The sequence below is a fragment of the Abrus precatorius genome, unplaced genomic scaffold (assembly GCF_003935025.1).
Source record: "Abrus precatorius isolate BTA unplaced genomic scaffold, Abrus_2018 Scaffold6, whole genome shotgun sequence".
Taxonomy (NCBI): domain Eukaryota; kingdom Viridiplantae; phylum Streptophyta; class Magnoliopsida; order Fabales; family Fabaceae; genus Abrus; species Abrus precatorius.
In genome coordinates, this window is record NW_020874406.1 from 18,742,074 (window position 1) to 18,750,311 (window position 8,238).

General features: G+C 31.1%; 1 pseudogene; it reads right to left on the bottom strand.

Annotated features, from left to right (window-relative positions):
- Positions 1-860: 860 nt before the first annotated feature.
- LOC113869964 lies at positions 861-4,737 on the bottom strand (annotated as a pseudogene).
- Positions 4,738-8,238: the final 3,501 nt, after the last annotated feature.

Here is an 8,238-nt window from a genome sequence, read left to right on the forward strand (position 1 = left end):
ATAAATAAACTAAGATTATTATAATTATTAAAGTAAGCGTTGTTATTTTGTTATAAAATTATTTTTTTATTTATTAATAATGTATGATATATAATGCACTAATGTATATTTTGATTATAATTTTTATTTAAAACATATATTTATTGGACACATTTGTAGTGAGTGAATTCTCAATAACCTTTGTTTTTATAATTGGCAATTAGTCAGTATAAAAATTATTTTGACTATTAAGATAAATTTTGTTATTTCCTTATTTTTTTATGTGAAAACTTAATTAAATAAGGTAAATATACTCACTATTTCTAACTATTTCAATAAATATAAGTTGAATAACACATAGATAACTTCAATATATGACTGCTTAAAGAATATATTCTTGTTTAATGGACTCCCGTGCAATGTACGGAATAATTTATAATATTAAATTTAATAAATTTTATTATTATAAAATTATAAAATAAATTTAGACAAAATTAATAATTTAATTTCTATATATTTATCATATAAACTTATAACAGATCAAATATACATCGGTGATTATCTGTTATTTTTTATTATTAATATAAACATAATTATTTTCTTACTCTTTGTTAAAGAAATTAATTTAATAATATAAATATATTAATTATTTTTTTACTATTCAAATAAAATACATTTTGATCATATTATTTTAGAATAATATAAATAAACTAAGATTATTATAATTATTAAAGTAAGTGTTGTTATTTTGTCATAAAATAAAAAAGATTAAGTAAAAAATGTATTTCGTCCGGTAATCATTTACACAATATAACAACAAACTATATAAGAAATATAGTAAACAAAATCTGAATAACAATAAGTAATATTTAAATACATTCTTATATCTTGTCAAAAACTTCTTTGAATACTACATTTGATGTAAATCTGGTTGGCTTCTCATCTTCATCTAAAAACATTTTCAATCCATCTTTCTTTCTCACTCTTGAGATAACAACATATAATTGACTATAGGAGAACACTGGCCTTGATAAGTAAAGACCAACATTAGAAAGTGTTTGACCTTAACTCTTATTAATAGTCATTGCAAAACAAAGAGCTAATGGAAATTGTCTTCTTTGAAACTTGTAATCGAGAATCTGAAGGAACTAAATTCATTCTTGGGATAAATACTTTATCACCAATATTTCTTCCTGTAATAACAGTGGCTGCAATTATGTTTCTTTCCAATTGATTAATAATTAGTCTAGTTTCATTGCATAATCTATTTGCTTGATCTATATTCCTCAAAAGCATAACTGGAACACTTATCTTCAAAATTAATCTGTCGTTTGGAATTCCTAAACACTTAACTCCATTCAAAGATTCAGTAGTAAACCACTCACCTTCTGTTTCAGAATTTTCATCAAATGAGCAAGTTGAATCAGAACTTAAATATTGTATTTCTTTTCCAGGCATTAAAGAGATAATTAATTCATTTACTTTCTTAACACTTTCACAAGTAAGCGCTAATATTGCTCTCTGTTCAAAGAATTTAAAATCAGCATAATTATGGACTAAATTTGGATATGCAAATTCTACTAAATGCATAAGACTATTATCCTTTTCAAGAATGAGAAACTCTTCTGGAATTTCAAATATACAATCTTCATCATCGTGAACTCGATTTGTCCATCGCCTATTTGAAGAATCCAATCTGCAAAAAACTTAGTTTCATTTATAGCAGAAGTGTTTTCTACTGATGCTGATAATCTCATATTTTTTGTCAACTTGAGCACTTTGCAATGAGCCCATAGATAAGAAGAGTTGACAGTTACTGAAAGAACACCTTCACGACTACCTTTTGGAATAACCAGAAGTATTTGTCTAAAATCTCCTCCCAAGACAACAACTTTTCTACCGAAAGGTTCATTCATACTATTTGAATTTCTCACTCTCATTAGATCTCTTAATGTACGATCTAGAGCTTCAAAACAAAATTTATTAAGCATGGGGGCTTCATCCCATATTATAAGACTTGTGTTGATTAATAGATCAGCTTTCAAACTTCATTGCTTGATGTTACACGTGGATGTATTATCAGTCATTAATGGAATTGAAAATCTGGAATGAGTTGTCCTTCCTCCAGGAAGAAGTAAAGAAGCAATACCACTTGAAGCCACATTGAGAACAATAAGTTGTTTAGATTGAAGAGTTGCTGATAGAGTATTCCAAATGTATGTTTTTCCTGTTCCTCCATATCCATATAAGAAAAAACCGCCAGATTTATTTAAGACTGAGCTCATGATTTCATGGTAAACATCTTTTTGCTCCATTGTTGAAGAATCTAGAAGTCTGCAGTGTTGTTTAGCCAATTCAGTTGTGTTGTAATTGAGCTCATCTGCTATGAACTTATTTTCAACCAAACTGAAAATTGAATCTTGTATAATTGACATACAAGTGTAGTCTCTTAATAATCTTCCATTGCTTTGAAGAAGTTTTTCAACCTCGACCAAACAAAGATTTTTCAAGTCTTGGTCATTTAAAGTAAAATATGTAAAAATAGGATAAATTCACTCATTACTCAAATATCCAACTATTAAAAGTATTTTTAGATAAATTCACTCATTACTCAAATATCCAACTATTAAAAATATTTTTAGTCCTTATATACAAAGAATTTCAGTAAAGAAATGTATACAAACAATGACCATGTACTCTTAAATAAAATAAAGCTAATACTTGGATTCCTATTTTTCTTCCTTTGTTGATAAAGAATATCATTAGATAGCATCGTCCATGTTTTCTCCCACACATAATCTGGTTTGGCCATTGTATTGCACATCAATAACGTCACAAATAGTTTTCATAGCTCATGTCCTAAACAAAACTCATTTGCTTCCTTTATTCCATCAACAAATTCTTTGTCATCACATAAAAGTCCTAATGAGTAGCATGCTTCTTGAAAATTGTTCAATATAACTCCATTAACAGTTCTTATACTCTCATAATCACAACAACCACGCTTCATTGTTAACAACAAACGTAGATAATAAAGCTTGCCTGTCCCTGGAGGGATATAATAAAGCCTGCCAATTGAGAAACCTTTCTTCTTTCATCATCTTTAAAAAAACAATTTGATAATTGGGTAAATGAAAATTTAACCTCTGAACTGCAGGCCATCTTTCATGAATATCAAATGCCAAGATTCTCCACACAGCTTCACATGAAGAAAGATATATGCAATCGTAAAATTGTTTGATTTCATCAACATAACAGGAATTTCCATCCTTCTCAAATTCTTTGGATATTTCCAGGATAGCTCTATCTGGACCTTTGTTCACATATTTGAATAAATACTTAATAGCATTTGACTTGTTACAATACTCCATGTTAATATGGGCTTGGTACTTCATCAAAAGAATTGGATTGTAAGGAACAATATTTCTATTATCCATCTCCACTCCCTTTTTTGTTGTTGTAATTCAGAATTTCTCCTTACGTAAGAAGGATAGCCATCTTCATCAATGTAAGTAGTATTCTGAAATTTTTTTGGGAAATATTTTGTGCAATATCCTTCTTTCATGCATGGGCTATTACGGTTACCAGTTCCACATGGACCATGAACCATAAATTTTGTAACTGCCTTGTATAATCTTGAGCAAGAACTCAGGTTAGGCAATTCAGCAAATATAAGTTTATCAATTTGATCTGGTGTATTTAAATTATTCTCTCCATTTAACCACAACAAAATATGAACATGTGGAAGCCCCTTTTTTTTGAAATTCTACCGTATACATACCTATGAAAACATTATATTTAAGTTTTGTCAAAAATCATAATAACTGGATTTTATATTAATTGTAATAACTTAAACATATAAAATAAGAAAAGTGATAAATTACCTGCATCAACTTTTACAAACCCTTTTCCTTTCTTAAAATATGAGATCATTGTATCTAACTTCATTTTAAAAAATCTACATGAAATATCTGGTCTGTCTTCAGCTTTTAATCCTCTTGCAGTAAGGAATCTTGTTATCTCTACCCAACCTGAGTTGCAAGTGAATGTAATGAAAAGATCAGGGTATCCAAATTTTTTACAGATAGCCATTGCATCTTGGCTATTATTAAATAGATATCTCATACTTCCAGTGAAAGAAACAGGTAATATAACACGTTTTCTAGCAGATAATGGATTTGTTTCACCTCTACTTACAGCCTCTTCAATGCCATTTAAGATATCAGACCTGATTGAAGATTGATTATTTCTTATGAAAGACAATCTTTGAGACTCTATCATAGTATATGTGTCAACTAAAAATTATTGATATAATTTTCCTCCATTCACTATATTTCCAAATTCAACATTTCTCTATTGAATTCTAAATGTTATAAATTCTCTGAGAGTAATTCTCAATCTTTTCCTATTTTTGCCTCCATGATCAGTTCCTCTGATAGGAATATCTTCTTGATATCCATCTTCTCCGTATGGAAATAATAAAGGATACTGCAATGGTATAAAAGTTGTATGAGTTTCATGTATTCTCATTAAATCTCCAGAATTTTTCTTTACTATGATATCTCTACCAATTTCTGAAGTATCAAAATGTCTAACTACTAATGCTGCAACTCCATCTGAGGAAGGGAGATTATACATCCTGGCATCTCTTCTTCTACTTCTAAATAGTCTAATGCTGAAATCGGAAGCACAACTGTTAGAGAATTGGTCTCTAACTCTTCTGAAGCTTTGAGCCAATACATTATGATCATCAATCATTTTGGTCAAGTATGTGAGCAAAGTATCTTCTGAATGAAATTCTGATATTCTTCCTGCAAATATACATGAAGAAATTTAATATGAATAACTAAATACATGGGAAATGTGTATAGTCCTATTATTTGAGTAATAGTCTTGATTTATACCTAAAACATCTCATTCTGTTTGCAACTTCATTATGTGTATCAAAGATGTACAATTGAGCATACTTTGGGATTTTTCCTTGAGATGGAAGTAAGCTACCAATTCTATGAAAATTTTGATCACTCAGAACAAATTGAGGAGCAGCAAATCCATCATTCATAAAGGTTTCAACTTTTCCACCAATAAAAGTAAATGAAAACATGCTATTATAGTATCTTATGTTCTCTTTATAACTCTTGCTCCTTGGATCTTATCCTGACATCAAATTGCAAATGAGAAGGGGAGGTTTTGGCAATGTTGGTAGTTGAACTTTTCCTTTCATACAACAATATGAAAAAATTGGAATTATTGGATTTTTTTATTTATCACAACGTTCATCATACCACATCAATGCTTTACATGAAGAACATATGTATGTAGCATCTCCAACATCTAAAGTATCTGCATTTGTAATATTCCAAAAAAATATCATTATTTGCAATACTTCATACTTGAATCCAATAGGTGTGAAATATTGACTCGTTACCTTCTTTTTCAACCTTAATATGCAGATCTAATGTTGATTGATAAACATTTATTGTTAGTTGTTTAGAATCAACTGCTAATATCAAGAGTTGTAATTTTAGTGTAAGAAGAGTAAAAAATATGAATCCAATTTACAATTGATTGAAAAATAACTTAAATAATGGACCTGCTAATATTCCTTCCCAATCTGCAGATTCAATATCATTGCACTCATTAAGTAAATTTCGACCAGCTCTAGCTAATAAATTAATTATTGTTGGATCTCCAACTAAGTGCTTTTTTGCATATATTGATGAACATGGATTTATAATTTCTGATCCACTTGATCCTGTATTGAAATAACATAAATAATTATAACTCATTTAATTTGGAAGGTAATAAAATTAAAGAATATCAATTATGATTTAAAGCGATTAAAGAATATAAAGTTGAACATGGTATCTGATTTTGTAATAGTGATGATCTGCGCTTCTTCACTTCACTAATTGCACAATTACTCGAAAGAGAACAATTTTGAGATATTGAACCTTCAAATCAAGTATTATTTAAAAATACAATCCTTTTGAATAAATTATACCAACAAATATTACGAATAATAGTTAATAATTTGAATACCGTTCAATAAGACGTTTAGAGGTTTTCTCTTCTTATAATCTGTTCAACATGAAAGTAATATATTAAATTTAACATAAATTTAAATATGAGTTCAATAGCTTTTAAATATATAAATTGTGTTTTTTTTTCAACCTGAGTTCTGGTTAGGAGATAACTCTTGTGTTAAAGAAAGCTTGTTAGAAATATCTGCATTTTCATCTCCTGCAAAAAAAACCATAAATTCAATATCAAAACACTTTTCAAAACTATTTTACTGTATCATATATATAAGAATTTTAACTCAAAAAAGGAAGATGACATACTGTAACGCCCTGAATTTTGGTAATATTAATTATTATTGTTCATATATATATATATTCATATGTGTGCTGATTTATTTAAAAATGATGTTTATATATATTCATATATGTGTATATACGTGTATGTATAACTGGATAGGCTGAAAATGGGCTAAGTGCAAGGCATAACAATGGGTTGTTCTCGCTGCAGCGAGAGGGCTCTGGGAGGAAGGACTGAAACTATCACCTTCTCGCTGTAGCGAAAGAGCGACAGTTTGGGGTGCAGTCTCGCTGTAGTGAGATTCTACAGAAAACATAGTGCAGTTTTCTTTAGTTTTTTCGCTGTAGCGAGAAGGCATGTCGTTGCAGCGAGAATATCTCACTGTAGCGAGAGTGTCGCAACCAGAAAAGGATTTAATGGGGATTAGGGTTCGGGGAGAGATATTTCTCCCTCTCCCTTCAAAATTCCTTTGATCCTCTCATTCCCAAAGCCCTATTCCACTGATTAATTGCCTCCAAAGCCGTTTGGGAGAGAGATTGGAGCTCGAATTTGTGTGGGGAACGCTTAGAGGTGAGTTTTAAATGATTAGGGTTTCAATTTTTCATCCCCTTTCTTTGTTTTCGAGGTTTCCTTGGGTTCTCATGGAGTTTCTCCATTTGTTTAGGACGAAATCCGTGAAGGGGAGAGCTTCTTGGTGGATTTAGCGTGTGGGTCTTCAATCCAAAGTAAGGGAGACTCTACCCTACTCCTTTTGTGTGATTTGCTGATATTTTGTGTGATATTGTGATGTGGTTGAGTAGAGGGTAGGAAATTGCTGAGATATGTGATGTGGGCACTTGTGCCGTTTATACATGTGTGTATATCTGAATGAACATTGTAAAAATGTGGGCCCGAGGGTCGTGTAATATGAATGGAAATAGGGTAGGGGCCGTGTGTCTTGAATGAATTGTGGACTATGTGCTGTGTGTGCTGTGAAAATGAAATGTGGGCCTAGTGCCGTAAAGTTGAACAAATATAGGCCTAGTGCCGTGTACTGTTAAATGTGGGCTATGTGCCGTATACTGAAATGTGTGTGGCTGCGGCGTGTAATGGCGTTGTAATGTACTGTGAATGGTTCAACAATACACTGGGGGTGTAGGAGATAAGGACAGTAGAAATACCTTGGGGAAGAAGGAGTGGTGGTGACACCGACTGTGGAACGGGTGCACCACAGGTCATACACTCTCTTCCTGACTAGATCTCTGACCATTACCTTTGCTGAGCGACCCGTGACTTCCCACGTGGTATCCATTAGGTGGGGATAACCGGCGACCATTCATAGTGTAAATCTGTGATCACAATGCTACAGTGAGTGTGGCTGGTGTGCGTATACATGGATTTGTGTTTTGTAATTATGAAAGTGAAATGCTGCCTGTGATTGTGATTGTGTAATGTGTTGAAAATGTGCTAGAGGTAAGACTCTATGTTTGATTGTGTTTTGGTAGCGTAGAGTACTCACCCTTACATTCATTTTTCAGGTAATCAAGACGATCAGCACCGGACTCAGTAAAAAGGGTGGATGGAACTGCTACAGGACTAAGAGTTTAATTTGAAACTAATGTATTTGAATGGGTCCTGTAGTAGTAACTTGATAGAAATTATAACCCCTTTCCTTATTTTAAAAATATTTGATGAAACCAAGGGTTGAGAACCTTATTTGAAATGAAATTTATTTTATTCCGAATTTGCGAAATTATGATTTATTGAAATTAAACATAACGTGTTACACATACCATATTTTTGACTTCTTAATAACTTTTTTCTTGCAGAATCTGTTTTCTATTGCTTCGTGTTATCCGTTTGCTTGATTCGTTAAAATTGAAATTTTCATCCATTAATCTATTATCTATAAGTATTTGAATATAACAAACCTGCAAATTGTTCTTCAGAAAAGAACTG